This window comes from Macaca mulatta, chromosome 4 (assembly GCF_049350105.2).
Source record: "Macaca mulatta isolate MMU2019108-1 chromosome 4, T2T-MMU8v2.0, whole genome shotgun sequence".
Lineage (NCBI taxonomy): Eukaryota > Metazoa > Chordata > Mammalia > Primates > Cercopithecidae > Macaca > Macaca mulatta.
The window spans coordinates 79813225-79837008 of NC_133409.1; positions in this window are offsets into that span (position 1 = coordinate 79813225).

The following is a 23784-nucleotide window of genomic DNA, read 5'->3' on the forward strand; positions in this document are numbered from 1 at the left end:
TAGGGCAACCCATAAGAAAGAATGCTGTGTGCTGGAGCTGTCACAGCCAGACGCTGCTACCATCCGAGGCTTGAGGGCAATAGGGGGATGGGTTATTGGGACTGGAAAAGAGAAAGGTGCCTGGAGTTGCTGCCTGACAGAGTTACGATCTTTGGTGGAGGGGTGCAGCCAGCCCACTGCAACCCTGCAGGGAGGAAAAGATCTGGGGAAAAGGCCTTGATCTCTCTCCTCCCTCCCTTCCTTCCCAGGAGCAGATGACAAGGGAACCTTATCATCTGTTCCTGGGGCACAGAGAAGGTGGAGAGAGGTAGGGAGCAGATTTGGAGAAGGAAATGGAAGACACCCAGCAAAATCATCTTTACTGTTAGTGCCATCTTAGGGGGAAAAACAGAAGAGAGCCAGACCATCTGTTTCGTTCTATTATCTGGGATGATTTTAGGGAATTCACCCATCAACTGATAGAACCTGTGGCCCTGGATTATTAGCATCTCTTCCTCTGTTTTCATCCTACCTTGCTTAATTCTCTTGCGCATTTGATTGTTATTTACAGGAGCAAGGCATTTCAACAAACATCAGTGTAATGTAAAATAAGTCTAGACGCTGTGTAGAACAGATGATATTGGGAATGACACCTTCTACTTTTCTGTGTCTCTGCTGCTGAGAGCTCGGGAAATTTGAATTAAGTGAAATTTTACTGCCTTTGACAATGGGGTCAGCATAATCAATAACGTGGGCATTTAAATAATCAAATAATTAGTAATTATAGACTAATCTATTTCCAAAAGGAAATTGATTTCACCTAGAAAGTTGGAGTTAGAAGAAGGTGATCTCCCTAGGATCAGTCTGTCGGGGAAAATGTAGTGTGAACACCGCTCACTAGTGTTTTTGTAGGGATGTGCTGAGATGTAATTAATCAAAGGTATGCCCATAGATGTTCAAAAACTAGCTGTCTGGAGGGAAAAGCGGAATTTGTAGTGTTTGCTAGTTACTGTGGTGTAAATACTTCCACCATAGCCCACTTCCAGCTGCTAGTGCAACACCACTGAATGTGGAGTTGGGAAGAGATTTGCACAATTGACTCTAGAGAGCTTGTAGGTGCTGACTCAGCACACATTGTAATCCCCTGACTGCCCCAACAGGTATCCACAAATACATACACTGTGGGCATGTGAAAGTTCTCCTTAGCTGCCCTAGGGTCTCTAATCACTCTATGACTCCATTGAAATCTCTGGATTACTTCTAACATTGTAGGCTCTGGGAATGGATTTAGACTCATTTATTCTGCAATTGGGCTAGGGCGCATTGATATTTTTATTAGGATCTCTGATGCTTACTGGAGAAGTCCAGTTAAGTCATTACCTGCTTATGAAAAGTCACAGATGTCAGCCCATTCTTCTTTGTAGGTAAGCACATATTATTCTTTCTTTCTTCCCATTTTACCATTTGTTGCTTTGAAGAGTTACCTAGAAGCATCAAGGAGGTGAATTTTTATTTAAGTTTCTTGAAACTTTAGCCCATTTCTCCTTCCATTTTATTCCCCAGTGTTTAAAAATGATTGAAGTTGATTTGGATAAATGTAGAAAGTCATTTGATCTTTTTTTCTATAAAAACGCAGAGTAGAATATGCATTTCTTTCTTAAGAGCATTTAACATGTTGATGTTTATACCATCCTACATAGTTTCCATTTTACATACATTTCATATTTCATTATGTGATACAACGTACATTACCATGTGTATAATAGTTATCAAACATGAGTATAATATTAAATTAGAATAATGTTATAATAAAGTTAATACAAAAATAAACAACAAACATCCCATTTACTTTTAATCTTATTTAACTTATTTAGCTTAAGGTTGTTTTATATTATTCACTGAAGTGTGCAGAAAAGTTATAACCATGCTGAAAATGAATCTGGACAATTTTCTGCAAATGTAACTGTCCACCAGCTATTTTATTAAATTTATTCAATAAATAGATTCATGTGCTATTTATTGCTAGTGCAATATTCAATTTATGTATTACAGACACTCAACACAATTAAGCATATGCTTTTGATGATATAGTTTTATTATGTTTTTTATGAGGCAGGAGAAATAATATCTCTTACATGTTAAAATGCACACCTGGGCTATCTGTAATTAGGAAGAATTTATCTTATTTTTTAAGTTGACTGTCTTGTTTTTCCTTTATTTTTGACAAGCATGGGTTTAATTTAATTTAATTTTATTTTATTTGAGATGGAGTTTCACTCTTGTTGCACAGGCTGGAGTGCAATAGCACAACCTTGGCTTGCTGCAACCTCCACCTCCTGGGTTCAAGCGATTCTCCTGCCTCAGCCTCCTGAGTAGCTGGGATTACAGGTGTGCACAAAAACATCTGGCTAATGTTTTTGTATTTTTAGTACATGTTGGCCAGGCTGGTCTTGAACTCCGGAGCTCAAGTGATCTGCCTGCCTTGGCCTCCCAAAGTGCTGGGATTACAGGCGTGAGCCACCGTGCCCGGCCAAGCATGAGTTTTAAAACGTAAGTTTCAGTTACAGTGAGGCCTTGCTTATGACTAATTAGATAAGGAAAGTATATTAATTGATTCTGGATCCCTCTTTTTAAAAAAACGTGTTAGGTTCAAGTGTATCTATTAAACCCATTATTAAATAGTAGTGACAGGCAGAATAACATAAAGATGAACACATAATTTGATTTTAAAATGTACCTTAAAAATCTAACAAATTATTTTGTTAATTATTCAGCATAATAGCACCCTTATTAATAAATTTGCTAATTGTCACCTCTTTTGAAAAGCATATTTGGCTACTACATTGTATGCTATATGATGCTTTGCAAACCACCAGTATTTCCAAGGTTAAGAAGAAGTGAGTTCAAAACCTTCTGTCCTATTAAAATGTAAGCATTCAAAGTGCATAAAGGGGAATAACAGATGCTAGTTTTTTTGTATGCATTTATCCACCCATCCATCTTTCCATCAAATAGATATTTCTGTAATCTCTATGCTTTCTCCCCTCAGACATAGTGCTACCACTGGAGTACTAAAATGAAAACCGCCACCACCAACGTGATTCTTGCTTTAAAATGCTTTCAAGGAACCATTAATTCAGTGTTGCTGAAAGCACTCAGGTTAATAGCACAGGAACTTTCCTACCCAGTTGCATGGAGATTCAAGTTAGAGTTCAGTGACAGCCACAGTGAGCACAGCCATCTGCCAGATGTCATCCATGCATCAGTGTTTCCATGCTGCCTTCAAAGAGGTCAGATACATCTGCTGGGTCTGTGGTGGTATTAATCTTCTCCCTTTTACTATCTTTAACAGGTTCTTTTTAAGCTTTAGCTGTGTCTGATAACATTAGTTTTCTCCCCTTTATAAACTTCTGGGCTGACTGGTATAAATCCATATCATCATTTTTGCTCTTTGAGAAAGGCCACTTGTTGTTGGTGCTGTTATGGCAATAGATAACCTTTTCTGGGAACCTTTTCATCTTTTCTCAGCGACCCCTAGGACATCCCCAAAATGGATATTCCATACCTGCTGCCAATCCTCCTAATTCGTACTGTCTTTGAAGCCCGGAGTGGTTTTATAATATAGTCGCAAATTATGTTATGCTTCTCCCTTCAAGAGGTGGAGTATCTCACTTCAGAAGCTGCACTATGGAAGATGTTGCAGCTTCCGTTTTGGTTACTATCTTGGCTTACTTGCTCTGTGGGAAGCCAGCGGCCATGGCATGAGAAAATGTACATGTGAGAAGGAACTGAGGCCACCAGCCAATAGTCATGTGAGGCAGCCACCTTGGAAGTGAACTCTGCAGCCGCAGTCAAACCTTCAGGAGATTCCAGCCCAGGCTGGCACTATGACTCAATCTCATGAGAGACCTTGAGCCAGAACCAGCGAGCTAAGCTGCCTCATCGCAATTGTGTGAAACAGCAAACATTTGTTGTTTCAAATAATTAAGTTTTGGATAATTTGCAATGCTGCAATAGATAACTAAATCAAAATCTTGCTTCTTCTTCAGACTATGTTGTAAAGAGACTCCTTGCTAGGTGAATAGTCTCTATTCTTTCATTTTTCCTTCATAGTACTTTATATAATATAGCTCTTTTGACTTTTCTGACAATCCTCTTGTGAGCACCTCAGATAAAAAAAGTTCTTTCATTTTCATTTACTTATACTTTGAACCCCATTCTTACTCATCTTCTCTAAATTGTTGTCTCTAATTTTCACCTTTCTTTTTGTTGTTGTTGTTGTTGTTGTTTTCTTTTAAGACAGGATCTCACTCTAGCCCAGGCTGGAGTGCAGTGGTGTAATCACGGCTCACTGAATCCTTGACTTTCCAGGCCCAGGTGATTCTCCTACCTCAGCCTCCTAATAGTTGGGACTATAGGCTTGTGCTATCACTCCTCGGTAATTAAAAAATATATACTTTTAGTAGAGATGGGGTTTCACCATGTTGCCAAGGCTAGTCTTGAACTCCTGGACTCAAGTGATCCTCCTGTCTCAGCCTCCCAAAATATTGGGATTACAGGCATGAGCCACAGTGCCTAGCCTCTAATTTTAATCTTTAATTTCTTCCTCTCCTTAGCCTCAACAAGCTCTAGTCTCTTCCATCACCAAAACAAAACCTCCTCACCCAAACTAAAATGGTTTTTATAAAAAGGACAAAGAAAGAAGGCTGGGCACAGTGGCTCATGCCTGTAATCCCAGCACTTTGGGAGGCCGAGGTGGATCACGAGATCAGGAGATCAAGACCATCCTGGCTAACACGGTGAAAACCCATCTCTACTAAAAATACAAAAAAAAAAAAACCAAAAGCAAAAAACAAAAAACATTAGCCAGGCATGGTGGTGGGTGCCTGTAGTCCCAGCTACTGGGGAGGCTGAGGCAGGAGAATGGCGTGAACCTGGGAGGGGGAGCTTGCAGTGAGCTGAGATTGCAAGCCACTGCATTCCATTCTGGGCAACAGAGTGAGACTCTGTCTCAAAAAAAAAAAAAAAAAAAAAAGGACAAAAAAAAGAAAAACAATGAAACAAAAAACAAAAAACCAACAGCAACAAACTGATGCTGGCAAGGATGCAGAGAAATGGGAACATTTGCACACTGTTGGTGGGGATACAAATTAGCACAGCCACTATGGAAAACAGGATGCGAGTTTTTCAAAAAACTAAAAGTAGAACTACCATGTGATCCAGCAATGGTATATATCACTGCTGGGTATATATCCAAACAAAAGGAAGTCACCGTATCAAAGAGAGATCTGCACTCCTATGTTTATTGCAGCACTATTCATAATAGCCAAGACACAGAAGCAACCTAAGTGTTCATGAATAGATGATGGATAAAGAAAATGTAGTATAGATACACAATGGAATATTATTCAGTCATCAAAAGAATGAAATACTGTCACTTGCAACAACATGGATGGAACTGGAGGACATTATGTTAAGTGAAATAAGCCAGGCAGAGAAAAACAAATGTTGTATGTTCTCACTCACATGTGGGAGTTAAAAAAATTAATCTCATGGAAGTAGAGAGTAGAGTGATAGTTACCAGAGGCTGGAAAGGGTACTGGGGGTGGGAGAATAAAGGAATTAGTTCATGGATACAAAAATACAGTTAAATAGTAGGAATAATATCCATTATTTGGCAGCACAATAGGACAACTGTAGTTAACAGTAACTTATTGTATATTTCAAAAGAGCTAGCAGAGAAAATTTGGAATGATACACCAAGAACTGATAAACGTTTGAGGTGATGGATATCCCACTTACCTAGATTTGATCATTAAACATTGTACACTTTGGCCGGGCGCGGTGGCTCACGCCTGTAATCCCAGCACTTTGGGAGGTCGAGGCGGGTGGATCATGAGGTCAGGAGATCGAGACCATCCTGGCCAACACGGTTAAACCCTGTCTCTACTAAAAATACAAAAAAATTAGCTGGGCACGGTGGTGGGCACCTGTAGTCTCAGCTACTCGGGAGGCTGAGGCAGGAGAACAGCGTGAACCCAAGAGGCGGAGCTTGCAGTGAGCCGAGATTGCGCCACTGCACTCCAGCACTCCAGCCTGGGCAACAGAGCAAGACTCCATGTCGAAAAAAAAAAAAATTTGTACACGTGTGTAAAAATATCACATGTACCCCATATATATGTACAACTATATATACACCCAGAAAAATAAAAAAAATAAAGTTAAAGATTAAAAAGATCACCTCCATTTGATCTTGCTGCTTTTTTGGGCACTTGTGTTTATCTGTAAAGTATTGAAGATCTATCTACCCTTTTCTTCTTAATCCTTGCCTGCTAGTTTCTGCTCTTGATGGTGGCATTTTCTCTTTGAGATGACTACAGTTATCACACTCTTTTCCCTCTCCTGTCTTTCTTGATCTCCAAAATCTTTAGCTCTTAGAATCTCAAGGGTCCTGAGAGCTGGGATAGACCTCAGAGGCCACTTTCAGGTTATGACATGGAGGCCAAAGATGTTCAGACACTTGCTCCAGCTCGCAAGCCTAGCTTGTGGCAGAACCCGTGCTCAGGTCTGGCTTCCCTGAATCTCAGGCCTGAGTCCTTCTCATATCACAATCATTTCCTTGAAACTTTCTCCACCAAAGTCATGAAACTGCATTTTGTTGGTTGGTCTTCTCTCTCCCTCTTTTACTTTTGCTTCTCAGTCCCCTTTATGAGTCGCCTCTCCTACTGCACCTCAGGCTTTGCTCCCTGTCCTCAGCTTTTCTCTCCTGGTGATTGCATTTACGTGCCTGCCATTAGCTTCTACCTCAACATTCCATCTCCAGTCCTGATTTGGTCTGGGGCTGTGCCTCCATATTGATGACTTCCTACAAGGCAGTTCCACTTGGAGTTCCCACATCACTCCTATTCCATGGGCAGATGCTGTTTCTCCAGTTTGTCTTGGACGCTCCTCCTTTTTTCTTCCTTTGGGGTAGATACTCAGATCCATCCTATCAGCTACCTAACTTCCTCCTCTTCTTCTTGCTCTTGTTCTTATTCTTCCTACTCCTCCTCTCCTCTCTCTCTCCCTTCTTCCTTGCCTTCTTCCTCTTCCTCCTTCTTACCCTTCTTATTTTTTTTTATCTTTTTTATTCCATTTTTCTTTTTATTTTTTATTGAGATGGAGTCTCACTCTCACCCAGGCTGGAGTGCAATGGCACAATCTTGGCTCACTGCAACCTCCATCTCCCAGATTCAAGTCATTCTCATACTTCAGTCTCCCAAGTAGCTGGGATTACAGACACCTGCCACCATGTCTGGCTAATTTTTGTATTTTTTAGTAGAGACGGGGTTTCATTTTGGCCAGGCTAGTTTCGAACTCCTGACCTCAGGTTATCCACCTGCCTCACCTTCCCAAAGTGCTGGTATTACAGGTATGAGGCACCATGCTCGGCCTTATTCCATTTTCAACAGAAATGTGTTGTGAATTGTGGTTCCTGGAACATGTGAGGCTCTGAGGACACAGTCTAGTAAGTTTTCTATCTGGCCCTTCCTTGACTTTTCTGTGGCTACAGCTCTAGCTAAGGCCCTGGATTCCCTGACAGTTTATTTAGTTTGTCTCTGTGTTCCCTCCCTCTCTCCTACTCATCTATAGTAATCCCCTCTTATCGGTGGTTTCATTTTCCATGGTTTCAGTTACTGGCAGTCAACCACAGTCTGAACATATTAAATGGACAATTCTAGAAAAACAATTCCTAAGTTTTACACTGTGAGCTGTTCTGAGGAATGTGGTGAAATTTCTTGTCAACATGCCCCATCCCACTTGGGTTGTGCATCCCCTTTTCCAGTGTATCCACGCTGTATACACTTCCTCCCCATTAGTCACTGGCATCATCTGCTCCTAACATCCAACCATCAACATCATCATGGCTTGATGCTCCAGAATCACCTGAAGCAGATGAGCCTCCCTCTGATGTACTGTGTGAAGGTCAGTCATTGCCTAATGCTGTGCCACAGTGCCTACTTCATTCACTTCACTTCATCTCACCATGTTGGCATTTTATCATCTCACATCATCATAAAAAGAAGGCAGGTAAGTACAGTACAATAAGGTGCTTTGAGAGAGAGTAAGAGAGAGAGAGAAAGAGAGACCACATTCATCTAACTTCTATTACAGTATATTATTAAAATTGTTCTATTTCATGGTTAACTATTGTTGTTAACCTCTTAGTGTGCCTAATTTTTAAATTAAACTTTATTATAGATGTGTATGTATGTATACGAAAAAAACCATAAAATACATAGGATTTGGTACTATCTGAGGTTTCAGGCATCCACTGATGGTCTTGGAATATATCCCCCATGGTTAAGAGGGGACTACCATATGCTGGTTTCTTCATTATTATTTGGGTGCTATTATACTCTATTGTCACCACATCAAGACCCAAATTCTTCATACAGTTGAACCTCCATATCCGTGGGTTTTGCATCCAAAGATTTAACCAACAGTGGGTAGAACATATTTGGAAAAAATCATAAAAATTAACAATACAACAATAAAAATAATACAAATAAAAACAATACTATAGAACAACTATTTACATAGCATTTACACAGTATTAGGCTTAACACATAATCTAGAGATGATTTGAAGCAGACGACAGCCGTGTGTAGGTTATAGGCAAACACTGAACCATTTTCTCTCAGGGACTTGGTATCCAAGGAGATTCTGAAATTTGATATCCAAGGAGGTTCTGGAAGCAGTCCCCCTGTGATACAGAGGGGTGACGGTAACCTACGTTAGCTCTGCCTGTGCAGTTGCTTTTCTCAGAGGCCCTGTGGCTTCCAGATGCTCTCCCCGGCTCACACTGGACTTTGCTCCCCTATGGGCCATGTCTTGGCTTCTCTCCACTTGTGGACAGAAAGGCACCAGGGCAGTTGCTCTCAATGGCTTCTGAGAATTGTTGTTAGGACAGGGAGCAAATAAATGTTGGGGAATGCAAAAGGCTTGAATGAAAATGATGCCTAAAATGTATTGTCATTTTGACATATTGTATTTTTTTTTAATACTGAACTACCATGACTCTATTACACAAAACTCTTGTGGGGTGAAGTGGAAAGATAAACAGGTGACTTAATGAGGAGAATTGACCAGAATATTTGCCTTTTCCGTTATACTTGGGGAGAAGAAATATCAATGACTGTTGTTTAGGGTTTTGGGGTCTTATGACTTGAGCTAAACAAGATTTCCCCACATTTCACCATCATTTCATGATTCAGGATGCTTGGAAGGCAGTGGTCTGTGGGTCATTGGACTGAAACCAACAAGGTGTTCTTTCCAAGAGGAAGATTCCACTATGGGTGTGACAAATCTTGAGGGTGACTGCATCTCTATGAAACCAAACAGGTTTAAGAGTAAGGAAGTGAGTAATTCCCTGTCTATGCTGCCTGTCTAGATCTCTTATCAGTGATTGCATCTTCTATTAAATTGATAGAGCACTGTGGTTTCTGTTGAGGTTACTATGAGATGGAGATTCATACTAGAACTGTGAGAATGTCAGAGATTTCTGAATACACAAAATTCGGATATAGATGCTTAAATATTTTCTGGGTAAATGGTCATTCCTTTTGCATCATGTAGCAGAGACAATATATGGTCACTGCCTCTTTGTCATTTTCTGGCTTAGTCATTAATTCATTTATCTATTCCACCAAATTTTTATTGAGTAGCTACTACATTGCAGGTAGAATGCCAAATGCTGCACTGTGGTGACTAGGATAGAGTTTTGGCTCTTCTGATAACTCACTGAGGCAGCAAGCCATAAACAAAGTGAAAATGGGGTATTCTCCATTTTCCTGATTGACCTTCACTGGGACGATAGTTGCTGTCCACATTCTTTTCTGCTCTCTTCCCTATAAAAGGCCCTTCTCAAGTGGCATCAACTTCCATCAACTTCTTTGGTAGTGGTGGTGGTGGTGGTGCTGGTTGCACACCTCTCATGGTGAAGATCTGGGAAAGTGGAGTTGTCACTCAAGCTGGATGTCTAGTACATTTCATCAACATGAGTCTTCATCTGATGCCTTAATGTTAGCATTCTTTTTATTATTTTATGTATATACTTATTTATTTACTGAGACAGAGTCTCGCTGTGTTGCCCAGGCTGGAGTGCAGTGGCGCAATCTTGGCTCACTGCAATGTCCGATGTCTACTGCCCAGGTTCAAGTGATTCTCTTGCTTCAGCCTCCCGAGTAGCTGGGACTACAGCCATGTGCCCCATGCCCAGCTAACTCTTTTTTTTTTTTTTTTTTTGAGACGGAGTCTCGCTCTGTCGCCCAGGCTGGAGTGCAGTGGCCGAATCTCAACTCACTGCAAGCTCCGCCTCCCAGGTTTACACCATTCTACTGCCTCAGCCTCCCAAGTAGCTGGGACTACCGGCACCCGCCACCTCGCCTGGCTAGTTTTTTTTTGTACTTTTTAGTAGAGACGGGTTTCACCGTGTTAGCCAGGACAGTCTCGATCTCCTGACCTCGTGATCCGCCCATCTCGGCCTCCCAAAGTGCTGGGGTTACAGGCTTGAGCCACCGCGCCGGCCATGCCCAGCTAATTCTTTTGTGTTTAGTAGAGATGGGGTTTTACCATGTTGGCCAAGCTGGTCTTGAACACCAGACCTCAAGTGATCCGCTCACCTTGGCCTCCCAAAGTGCTGGGATTACAGGCATGTGCCACCGTGCCTGGCCAGCATTCTTAATATTCAGACAGCTCATTTTTTGCTTTTTACCTTAGTGCCTCATTGTCTCACTCTACGTCAATAAGTTAAAATATTTTTCCTCTTAATTATTAAAAGTGAATTGAGTGGATTTATTATTTATTTATTTATTTTATTATACTTTAAGTTCTAGGATACATGTGCACAACGTGCAGGTTTGTTACATATGTATACATGTGGCATGTTGGTGTGCTGCATCCATTAACTTGTCATTTACATTAGGTATATCTCCTAATGCTATCCCTCCTCCCTCCACCCTCCCCACAATAGGTCCCAGTGTGTGATGTCCCCCTTCCTGTGTCCAAGTGATCTCACTGTTCAATCCCCACCTATGAGTGAGAACATGCGGTATTTGGTTTTCTGTTCTTGCCATAGTTTGCTGAGAATGATGGTTTCCAGCTTCATCCATGTCCCTACAAAGGACATGAACTCATCCTTTTTTATGGCTGCATAGTATTCCATGGTGTATATGTGCCACATTTTCTTAATCCAGTCTGTCACTGATGGACATTTGGGTTGATTCCAAGTCTTTGCTATTGTGAATAGTGCCACAATAAATATATGTGTGCATGTGTCTTTATAGCAGCATGACTTATAATCCTTTGGGTATATACCCAGTAATGGGATGGCTGGGTCGAATGGTATTTCCAGTTCTAGATCCTTGAGGAATCGCCACACTGTTTTCCACAATGGTTGAACTAGTTTACAGTCCCACCAACAGTGTAAAAGTGTTCCTATTTCTCCACATCCTCTCCAGCACCTGTTGTTTCCTGACTTTTTTAATGATTGCCATTCTAACTGGTGTGAGATGGTATCTCATTGTGGTTTTGATTTGCATTTCTCTGATGGTGAGTGATAATGAGCATTTTTTCATGTGTCTGTTGGCTGTATGAATGTCTTCTTTTGAGAAGTGTCTGTTCATGTCCTTTGCCCACTTTTTGATGGGGTTGTTTGTTTTTTTCTTGTAAATTTGATTGAGTTCCTTATAGGTTCTGGATATTAGCCCTTTGTCAGATGAGTAGTTTGCAAAAATTTTCTCCCATTCTGTAGGTTGCCTCTTCACTCTGATGGTACTTTCTTTTGCTGTGCAGAAGCTCTTTAGTTTAATCAGATTCCATTTGTCAATTTTGGCTCTTGTTGCCGTTGTTTTTGGTGTTTTAGACATGAAGTCCTTGCCCATGCCTATGTCCTGAATGGCATTACCTAGGTTTTCTTCTAGGGTTTTTATGGTTTTAGGTCTAACATTCAAGTCTCTAATCCATCTTGAATTAATTTTCGTATAAGGAGTAAGGAAAGGATCCATTTTCAGCTTTCTACTTATGGCTAGCCAATTTTCCCAGCACCATTTATTAAATAGGAAATCCTTTCCCCATTTCTTGTTTTTGTCAGGTTTGTCAAAGATCAGATGGCTGTAGATGTGTGGTATTATTTCTGAGGGCTCTGTTTTGTTCCATTGGTCTATATCTCTGTTTTGGTAACAGTACCATGCTGCTTTGGTTACTGTAGCCTTGCAGTATAGTTTGAAGTCAGGTAGCGTGATGCCTCCAGCTTTGTTCTTTTGGCTTAGGATTGTCTTGGCAATGCGGGGTCTTTTTTGGTTCCATATGAACTTTAAAGCAGTTTTTTTTCCAATTCTGTGAAGAAAGTCATTGGTAGCTTAATGGAGATGGCATTGAATCTATAAATTACCTTGGGTAGTATGGCCATTTTCACAATATTGATTCTTCCTATCCATGAGCATGGTATGTTCTTCCATTTGTTTGTGTCCTCTTTGATTTCACTGAGCAGTGGTTTGTAGTTCTCCTTGAAGAGGTCCTTTACATCCCTTGTCAGTTGGATTCCTAGGTATTTTATTCTCTTTGAAGCTATTGTGAATGGGAGTTCATTCACGATTTGGCTCTCTGTCTGTTACTGGTGTATAAGAATGCTTGTGATTTTTGCACATTGATTTTGTATCCTGAGACTTTGCTGAAGTTGCTTATCAGCATAAGGAGATTTTGGGCTGAGACGATGGGGTTTTCTAAATATACAATCATGTCATCTGCAAACAGGAACAATTTGACTTCTTCTTTTCCTAACTGAATACCCTTGATTTCTTTCTCTTGCCTGATTGCCCTAGCCAGAACTTACAACACTATGTTGAATAGGAGTGGTGAGAGAGGGCATCCCTGTCTTGTGCCAGTTTTCAAAGGGAATGCTTCTAGTTTTTGCCCATTCAGTATGATATTGGCTGTGGGTTTGTCATAAACAGCTCTTATTATTTTGAGATACATTCCATCAATACCGAATTTATTGAGAGTTTTTAGCATGAAGTGCTGTTGAATTTTGTCAAAGGCCTTTTCTGTATCTATTGAGATAATCATGTGGTTTTTGTCTTTGGTTCTGTTTATATGATGGATTACATTTATTGATTTGTGTATGTTGAACCAGCCTTGCATCCCAGGGATGAAGCCCACTTGATCATGGTGGATAAGCTTTTTGATGTGCTGCTGGATTCGGTTTGCCAGTATTTTATTGAGGATTTTTGCATCGATGCTCATCAGGGATATTGGTCTAAAATTCTCTTTTTTTGTTGTATCTCTGTCAGGCTTTGGTATCAGGATGATGTTGGCCTCGTAAAATGTGTTAGGGAGGATTCCCTCTTTTTCTATTGATGGGAATAGTTTCAGAAGGAATGGTACCAACTCTTCCTTGTACCTCTGATAGAATTCGGCTGTGAATCCGTCTGGTCCTGGACTTTTTTTGATTGGTAGGCTATTAAATATTGCCTCAATTTCAGAGCCTGCTATTGGTATATTCAGGGATTCAACTTCTTCCTGGTTTAGTCTTGGGAGAGTGTAAGTGTCTAGGAAATTATCCATTTCTTCTAGGTTTTCTAGTTTATTTGCGTACAGGTGTTTATAGTATTCTCTGATGGTAGTTTGTATCTCTGTGGGGTCAGTGGTGATATCCCCTTTATCATTTTTTATTGCATCTATTTGATTCTTCTCTCTTTTCTTCTTTATTAGTCTTGCTAGCGGTCTATCAATTTTGTTGATCTTTTCAAGAAACCAGCTCCTGGATTCATTGATTTTTTGGAGGGGTTTTTGTGTCTCTATCTCCTTCAGTTCTGCTCTGATCTTAGTTATTTCTTGCCCTCTGCTATCTTTTGAATGTGTTTGCTCTTGCTTCTGTAGTTCTTTTAATTGTGATGCTAGGGTGTCAATTTTAGATCTTTCCTGCTTTCTCTTGTGGGCATTTAGTGCTATAAATTTCCCTCTACACACTGCTTTAAATGTGTCCCAGAGATTCTGGTATGTTGTATCTTTGTTCTCATTGGTTTCAAAGAATACCTTTATTTCTGCCCTCATTTTGTTATGTACCCAGTAGTCATTCAGAAGCAGGTTGTTCAGTTTCCATGCAGTTGAATGGTTTTGATTGAGTTTCTTAGTCCTGAGTTCTAGTTTGATTGCATTGTGGTCTGAGAGACAGTTTGTTATAATTTCTGTTCTTTTACATTTGCTGAGGAGTGCTTTACTTCCAACTATGTGGTCAATTTTGGAATAAGTACGATGTGGTGCTGAGAAGAATGTATATTCTGTTGATGAATGGATTTATTCTATGGTAGAGGAAGAATATAAATGACAGGGTCTGGCACACAGCAGGTGTTCAATAATTATTTGGGGAAAAGACGCAGAAAGCATGGGGGGAAAAAGAGTGCTTGCAATGAATCAATTTTACAGTTGATTAAGATATAAGTACTGTCTCTCTTTTTTTAATTTACTGGAAGAAATAAAACCCTAAAGAAATGAAGGATGAAAAAAGTAAGACACAGATAAATCATCCAGATTTGATGTTAAGTACTTTATATCTATAACCTCTAAATACTTCTAAAATATTTCCAACTTGTGTGTTAGACCAATCTTTCTCTCCTCTCTTCCTTCCTTTTATTCTTCCTCTTTCTCTCTTTCTCTGGCTGTCTCATTGCTGAGTGTTCTGTATGGTACTTGTCTTTCAAAGATCATAGCAGTATCAGCGGTGTTTAAAAGATCAGGATCTTCAGCTACTCAGGAGGCTGAGGTGGGAGGATCACTTGAGCCCAGGAGTTGGAGAACAGCCTGGACAAAGTAGTAATATCCCGTTTCTACAAAAAAATAAAATTAACCAGGCATGGTGGCATGAACCTATAGTCCCAGTTACTCAGGAAGCTGAGGTGGTAGAATCAATTGAACCCAGGAGTTCAAGGCTTCAGTGAGCTGTGATTGCACCACTGCACTCCAGCCTTGGTGACCTAGTGAACTGTCTTAAAAAAAAAGATATGGCATCAGACAGACTTTGGGTCCTAATGTTGGCCCCACCATTTACTAGCAGCGTGATGCCTTGGGCAAACATTGCTAAGCCTGTTTCTTCATCTATAAAATGGTGATAATAACAATTTCTGTCTTGTAGAGTTTAGTGAGGGTGATGATACAGGCAGTGTTTGACACTTTGCCTTTTACAAATAATATCTATAATGTTTGGTCTTCATTCCTTATTTCTCTCCCATAAGGCTATGTTACAGAACTCTATATACAGTGGGTGATATTGCATCAAATTAAATACATATGTTAATTATATTTTTTCATTCTTTTAAAAAATATTTGAATAATTTAAACACAGCTGAGGATGTTTCCTTTTGCTTTGTAAGAGCATTCATTCTGAGATGAGATCAAATTTGGAAAATGTTGATCCGGAAACAGAACCTCTCAGCAAGTTATAACCAAATGATGCCACAGAGTGATAATGTGAATCTATGTTCTCATTTAGCTTACTGTCTGCTCCTGCAACCCTTCATTAAACATAATAAATGAACACTATTGGATGACATCAGAATTGAATTCTCAAGAATTAAATTTGCACCATTTTCTGAAGGCATTTTAGTATCAACTGATAGATTCTTTTGGTAAATACAATACTCCAAGTCAGTTTTGGCATTGTTTTAGGGAGCCCTAATTCACATTCTTACTGCATCTCTGAGAATAGGAAAATACTTTTTCTTCTGTATTGGCAGTTTGCAGCCAAGACTTCTGCAGCTTTAGCATTCTTGCCAGTAATTGTTCATCAGTCCCTTCCAATTTTTCTTCTTTTTTGCTTAGAATACAAACCTATGGGAAAAGATCCAACACCACAGTTGTTACTCTCAACAGAAATGCTTCAAGTGGATCATGAGACCAAACTGAAATGATATCTCCTTAGAAGTGTCCTTGTATTGACAAAAAGAGAGAAGGGAATCTCAAAAGAGGAAGAAAATGATATTCCTAGTGCTGAGCTCAGTTTAGCTGAGGGTTGAATATTCCTAGCCTCATTTTCTGGTGAAAGTTACTTTTGAATGAAAGGGTAAGATGCCTCTTTCATACCCAGGGGGATTTGCAGAGTCAAACGGTACATCTATATCAGGAAATTCTATTCTAGCTTCTACTGTGCTGATGGGGAAAACATCTTTCCAGATGGATTTCTGTTTATACAGCCTTTAAAATTTTTACTTGCACCCGGTTTGTCCCATTGGCAGTACTTCCAGTTCTAATTTTCAAGACTTGAAGCTCACAATAGTGTTTATAGAACAGGAAGAGAAATGGTTCTTTTTTGTGTGTGAGAGAAAAGAAGCTACAAAATTCCTTATTACCAGGGATATTTTTTAAAAACATAATAAATAGTACTGACCGCTTGCCAATGGGATTTTCAGCCTTTTATTATGAAAAGTTGAAGAAATTATGTAGTCAATACCCATACACCTACCGTCTATATCCTACAATTAGTATTTTGCTATATTTACTTTATATCTATCTACCTCTATCCATTTATTAATCTATATCTATTATATTATATTATTGATTGGATTCTTCCCTTCCCTTCCCTTTTTTTTTTTTTTTTTTTTTGAGACCAAGTCTCACTCTGCCACCCAGGTTGGAGTGCAGTGGCACAATCACGGCTCACTGCAGCCTCAACCTCTTGGGCTCAAGCAATCCTCCCACCTCAGCTTCCTAAGTAGCTAGGACCACAGGTGCATGCCACCAATGCCCAGCTAAGTTTTACATTTATTTTTGTAGATATGGGGTCTCAGTATGATGTCAAGACTGGTCTTGAGCTCCTGGGCTCAAGCAGTTCTCCTCCCTTGGCCTTCCAAAGTGCTGGGATTACAGGCTTCAGCCACCATGCCTGGCCTATTATTGTTTGGATGCATTTCAAAGTTAGTTACAGACATTAGAAATGATGCTCTCATTTTTGAATCATAGATGATAACATCTATTTATTTGACCAGTAGTATATGCCTCATCACATAGGACTAGGTTCAGCCTCAGTTAATAAAAAAAGAGTAGCCTGATGTGTTTTAAAAGAGTCTTTTTCACCCCCTGGTAAAAGAAGGCTGAAGGTAGGTGTTCAAGGCTGATACAGTGGTTCTGACATCATCAGTGGCTTCAGCTCTTTCTATCTTTCTGGTCTACTATCTTAGCGTGTGGCATTCATCCGCAAGGCCTCTCATGATGGCTGCTGGAGCTCCAGACATCTCATTTTCTAACAGTAGGAAGGAGGAAGGGGATAAAGGCTTCTTTAATGACCTATTCTAAAGAACAAGTAATTTTATAATCAACTTGTCTAGCTCCAGGAAAAAACCAAATGGACGGAATTTTATGGGAATATGTTTATAGATGAACTTAGGAAAAATTGACATGTTGATAATGCTTATATTTTATTAGCCAGAACATAGACGCACTTGAAGGCTGAGAAATATATTATTGCATATTCCTTTGATGATGATGATGATGATGATTATTATTATTATTATTGAGACAGGGTCTCACTCTGTCAACCAGGCTGGAGTGCAGTGGTGCAATCATGGCTCACTGCAGCCTCAACCTCCCAGGCTCAGGTGATCATCCTATCTCAGCCTCCCAAGTAGCTGAGACCACAGGCACATGCCACCTTGCCTGCTTAATTTTTGTATTTTTTGTAGAGACAGAGTTTCACCATGTTGCCCAGGCTGGTCTTGAACTCCTGGGCTCAAGCGATCCACCTGCCTTGACTTCCCAAAGTATTACAGGTGCAAACCATTGTATCTGTCTGTCCTTTGATTATTTAAGTAGCTTATTTATTTCAGTCATTTCCCTTTTCTGGGAAAAATAAAATGAGTTGAGGTTTCCTACCCTAGCACAACTGTATGGGTCTTGGGTTACTGTTAGAGATGATTGTGGAGGCATACAAGGTGACTTCAATTATTTTCATGTGACCAGGTGTGGTGGCTCACGCCTGTAATCCCAGCACTTTGGGAGGCTGAGGTGGGTGGATCACTTGAGGTCAGAAGTTTGAGACCAGCCTGGGCAACATGGTGAAACCCATCTCTACTGAAAAAACAAAACTAAACAAAAAATTAGCTGGGCATGGTGGTGCGTGCCTGTAATCCCAGCTACTTGGGAGGCTGAGGCAAGATAATTGCTTGAACCCAGAGGCACAGCTTGCAATAAGCCAAGATCGGGCCACTGCACTCCAGTCTGGGTGACAGGATGAGACTCCGTCACACACACACAGACACACACACAATTTTCATGTAACTCGAATTCAACAAAATCATTTGCTCAGTAAATTTATTGATTATTATGTTGAAATAATATCAAAGTGGTACTTGAATAATAGGATGATCATAGTGAAGTCATCAAAACACAGTGGTTCAAGGCCAAAGGACTAGATGGTCAGCCTCCACTATCCTCAGGGAAACGATCCCCAGAGCTACAAAGGTTAAGAGTCTGCTCTCATGATTTCAAAAATCCTGAGAATTATTCTTAATAGCTTTTAAAGGCCTTGTCTTTGAAGAAAAAGCTTCATTTCCTGGAATTTAAAATGATTCATAACTGGGGAGGTCTTGGGCTGGCAGAGGGGGTAAAGGTCGATGATATAAGATGCCCACTGTCATTAGAGTATGTTTGAGGCATTCATGTGAATGCATTTATTGTGAAATGGTCCATACACAATAAAGAGGGAAGGCAATTTTACTTTTACGTTCAAGAAATTAAAGTAGCTACCATAGGTAGAAAAGTTAACCCATGCTGACATGTTTTTGACAGAAGAGTAAAAAGTGTCCAAAAATGGGGATTTCTTCTTATCCTCAACCCTTCGTTCTCCAATAATTTGTGTTTTAAAATTAATAATAAGTGTTTTACATAGTGCTCAAAGCAATCTACAGATTCAATGCAATTCCTATCAAATTGCTGATGTCTTTTTTCAAAGAATTAGATGAAACAATTCTAAAATTCATATAGAACCATAAAAAGCCCAAATAGCTAAAGCAATCCTAAGCCAAAAGAACAAGGGTGGAGGCATCACATGACTTAACTTCAAATTATACTACAAGGTTATAGTAACATGGTACGTACAAAAATAGACATATAGATCAATAGAACAGAATAAAGAACCCAGAAATAAAACTACATACTCACAACTAACTGAACTTCAACAAAGTCAGCAAAAATATGTAATGGGGAAAGGACACCCTATTCAGTAATGGTGCTGGGAGAATTGGATAGCCATGTGCAGAAGAATGAAACTGGACCCCCATCTCTTACCATACACAAAAATTAACTCAAGATGGATTAAAGGCTTAAATATAAGACCTGAAACTATAAAAACTCTAGAAGAAAACCTAGGAACAACTTTTCTTTGGTTTAGGCAAATAATTTATAATTAAGACCTCAAAAGCAAATACAAAAAAACAAAAATGACAAATGGAGCTTAATTAAACCAAAAAGCTTCTACACAACAAAAGAAACAACCAACAGAGTAAACAGACAACCTACAGAATGGGAGAAGATATTTGCAAACTCTATGTCCAACAAAGGACTGATATTCAGAATCTATATGTAATGCAAGCAACTCAACAAGAAAAAAATAAATAACTTCATTAAAAAATGGATAAAGGACGTGAACAGACATTTCTCAAAAGATATACAAGCAGCCAACAAACATGAAAAAATGCTCGACATCACTAATCATCAGAGAAATACAAATTAAAACCACAATGAGATATCATTTCATACCAGTCAGATGGCTATCATTAAAAGTCAAAAAACAACAGATGTTGGCGAGGATGCAGTGAAAAGGGAATGCTTATCTACTGTTGATGGAATGTAAATTAATACAACCTTTATGGAAAACAGCATGGAGATCTCTCAAATAATTAAAAATAGAACTGCCATTTAACTTAGCAATCCTAGTACTAGGTATCTATCCAATGGAAAAGAAATTGGATATCAAAAAGACACTTTCACTCATATATGTATCACAGCATTATTCACAATAGCAAAGTCATGGAATCAACCCAAATGTCCATCAATAGATGACTGAATAAAGAAAATGTGAGATACATTATGTATATATATACATACACACACACACACATATATTAGAATACTGTGCAGCCATAACAAAGAATGAAATCATGTCTTTTGCAGCAACATGGATGGAGCTGGAGGCCATCATCCTAAGTGAAGTAACTCAGGAACAGGAAATCAAATACTGTATCTTCTCACTTATAAGAGGGGGATAAGCAATGGATGCGCATGGACATGCAAAGGGAAAGGACAGACACTAGAGACTCCAAGAAGGAGGAGGTTGGGAGGCAGGTGAGGGCGGAAAAATTACCTGTTGGGTACAGTGTTCACTATGTGGGAGATGGGCACACTAGCAGCCCAAACCTCACCACTATTCAATCTATCCATGTAACGAACCTGCACATGTACCCCCTGACTATAAAAATAAAAAATTTAAATAATTAGTGTTTTGGCATATAGATTGTTTTGAAAGTATTAGTCGTGTTTATTTTCTTCCCCTTGATAAAGTATTCTCCTTGAGTTCTGCCTGCAAATTGTATCAAAATGATCTTTGGAGTTTGGTATTTAAACCAGAAACAGAAAACAGAATAAAGAATTATCTATTGGCCGGGCGCAGTGGCTCACACCTGTAATTTCAGCACTTTGGGAGGCCAAGGCAGGCAGATCGCAAGGTCAGGAATTCGAGACCAGCCTGGCCAATATGGTGAAACCCCATCTCTACGAAAAAAATACAAAAATTAGCCGGGTGTGGTGGTGCGTGCCTGTAGTCAGCCACAGCTACTCGGGAGGCTGAGGCAGGAGAATCGCTTGAACCTGGGAAGCGGTGGTGAAGAGAGAGACAGAGTAGAATGGGGAATTAAAAATGAGGTAAGCCCTTTTTTCCCACTAGGTTTTAGAAAATGATGACTTATTATTATAGATATAGAGAGTAGGTCTTCAATTGCTCACTCTCTTTGCTAAAACTAAAACATTGTAGTATTTGCATCTTCTTTCTGCTTATATGTCCTGCTCGTCAGCTACCTTGAGCCTGCTTTGCGACCTGTTTGATAGTGCGATTTCAGATCACTAGAATATTGTTTAATACATTCTTAGAGTCCTGGCATGTGGTTGTATTTAAAAAAAAAAAAAAAAAAAGCACTAGAGTTCTCTGCATGCTGAAAATGCAAGACTAGGCATCTAGGGAAATGATGAAGATTATTATATCTTTGCTAGAGGTATATAATGAAATTATTATACTGTATAGTGAATCACATAAAACAGGAAATAATGCCATTTAATTGCCTTAAAAGATACACAAGTCCTATATTGACTGCAAATGTATTCTTGCTTCTAAGTCACATGAGACCTAAATATTCCTGCCTTAACCTGGGTTCCTAAAAAAGCAGAGCCTGAACCAAAGTTATAAGTGCAATTATTCTGGGAGGCACTAGAGAAGGAGGGAGACACAAAGCAAATGTGTAATATAGAGTCAATCACCCTGTGGGCCACTGGTACTTGATTCCCCCGGGTCTGCTTGAGACTGATTGAAATGGTTTTCCATTTCATTTGGAGGTTGCAGTGGGGAGAAGATGGAAACATTTATTAATCAGTTCCTAACCCCATTGGTCAAAATTCCACCCCAAGTGTGTTAATTACTCCTCTCCCCAGACTCAACAGGGAAGCCCTGGGGTGGGAGGCAAGAGGCTTGTTTAAGGAATGGCTCTTTGGGTTACACTTATGTGAGGTTGATTGGAGTCTGTGCAAAACCAGTCGCTACAGGGGTTTTTGGAATAATTGAAAGGTGGGGCAAAGAGAATCTGATACAGGGCACAAAAGGTATCAGACATATCCTTCAACCTTACCATCTTATGGGGAAATAAATTTACATTAACATAATTACCAGAATCTTGCTGCCGCCAAGCTCCAGCTGGCTCACTTGGGAACTCCAGGACTTTGCACAGACTTCCTTCCCCAAGTGTTGAATAAGTCCACAGAGGGTGCCTAATAAAAGCTCTGATGGTGCCCCTGACTACAAAATTCCTGGCTTCTGCTGTACTGCTAGTTCCTCATCTGACTCCAGAGCTGGCAGTCCTTATGCTTCTCCTCAGGAGTCTGGCATTCTCTTGCAAAGTGGGAAGAATGTTGTGCCTCCGGAGTATTGCTTGGACCTATGGAACATTATAGAACTTAATGAGCCTGCACTTTCCATGCATAAGGCCAGTGAACCCAGCCACTGTTCATCCTTGGGGTGCTCGTGTGCCTCTGGGAGAGCTGGGGGAAATGGTTGATGTGCCAGCTGCCATGCCATAGTCAGGACCCACCTCTCCTCAGGAGCTCAGGGTCTGAAGAGCATTGTGGCTGGCATGGCTGGTTTTTCACGTTACTTTCCTTTATGGTTAACTTCATTTTGGGGTGTGTGTGTGTTTGCACATGCACTGGTTTCTCTTCCTCTCTCATTCTTCTTTATTTTCATTCCTTTCCTGCCCCCACCAAGTCTCCCAGATATGTCTCAAATATCTAATTCTCAGCCAGGGGCACGGCTTGAAATTTTCTCCAGGATTCTCCTTGGTCCTTATGTAAATTATGGATGGGATTTGGATATTGCCAAATTCCACACGCCAGAGACACATGTATCTTGGCTCTGGCCCAGGTGGGATCTAATCTGTATCACAAGTTATCTAATCTGTATCTCTACTATCCTAAGGACTCTATGGATCATTCCATAGATCAAGTTGAAGAAAATCCTTATGAATATATATATAGTTGACCTTTGAACAACATGGTGGTTGGGGCACTGACTTTCCAAGAAGAAGGAAATCTACGTATAACTTTAGACTCCCCAAACACATAACTACCAATAGCCTATTGTTGACTGATAACATAACACTTTACTGATAATATAAACAGTTAACACGTATTTTATATGCTGTATGTATTATATGCTATGTTCTTAAGATAAGCTAAAGCAAAGAATGTTATTAAGAAAATCACAAGGAAGAGAAAATATGTTTATTATTCATTAAGTGAAGTGGATCATCATAAAGGTCTTCATCCTCATCACCTTCGTGTTCAGTAGGCTGAGGAGGAAGAGGAAAAAGAGGGGTTGGTCTTGCTGTCCCAGGGGTGGCAGAGGCTGAAGAAAATCCAGTATAAATGGACCCATGCAATTCAAACCTGTGTTGTTCAAGGACCAGCTGCATTTAATTTAGAACAGAACAATCTTTTCTTCTAAATGCAGATGATCCAAATTCAAAGAAAAAAAGAACATGTATTTTACCTTAAACACTAGTAGACTTAAGTTAGGTGAACCACCTTAAGTGTGTATCAGCCAGCCTTGGCTATGTCTTTGTGACCTGAGGCATAGAGGAAAATAAGGAGACTTTAACATTGCTAGTTTGCTGCTGGAGAATTTGAGGCATGAGAAGCTTCAGACATAGCCTTGCTCAGTGGTTCTCAAACTAAATCTTGCATCAGAATCACATGGAGCACTTGTTAAAACAGATTGCTGGGCCCCACTCCTACATATTCTGATTCTGTAGGCCTGGGGCCGGGCCTGAGAATTTTCATTTCAAATAAGTTCCCTGGTAATAATGACACTACTGGTCCAAACACGATACTTTGAGAACTGCTGGTCTAGTAGCTTCAGCTTGAGATCAGATGACTATTTTGATTTCTTTCTTCCAGGCTAGAGCTTGTTTCATGGCACTTTCTCTAGTAAAGTTGGCACTTAATAAAGCTGATCAT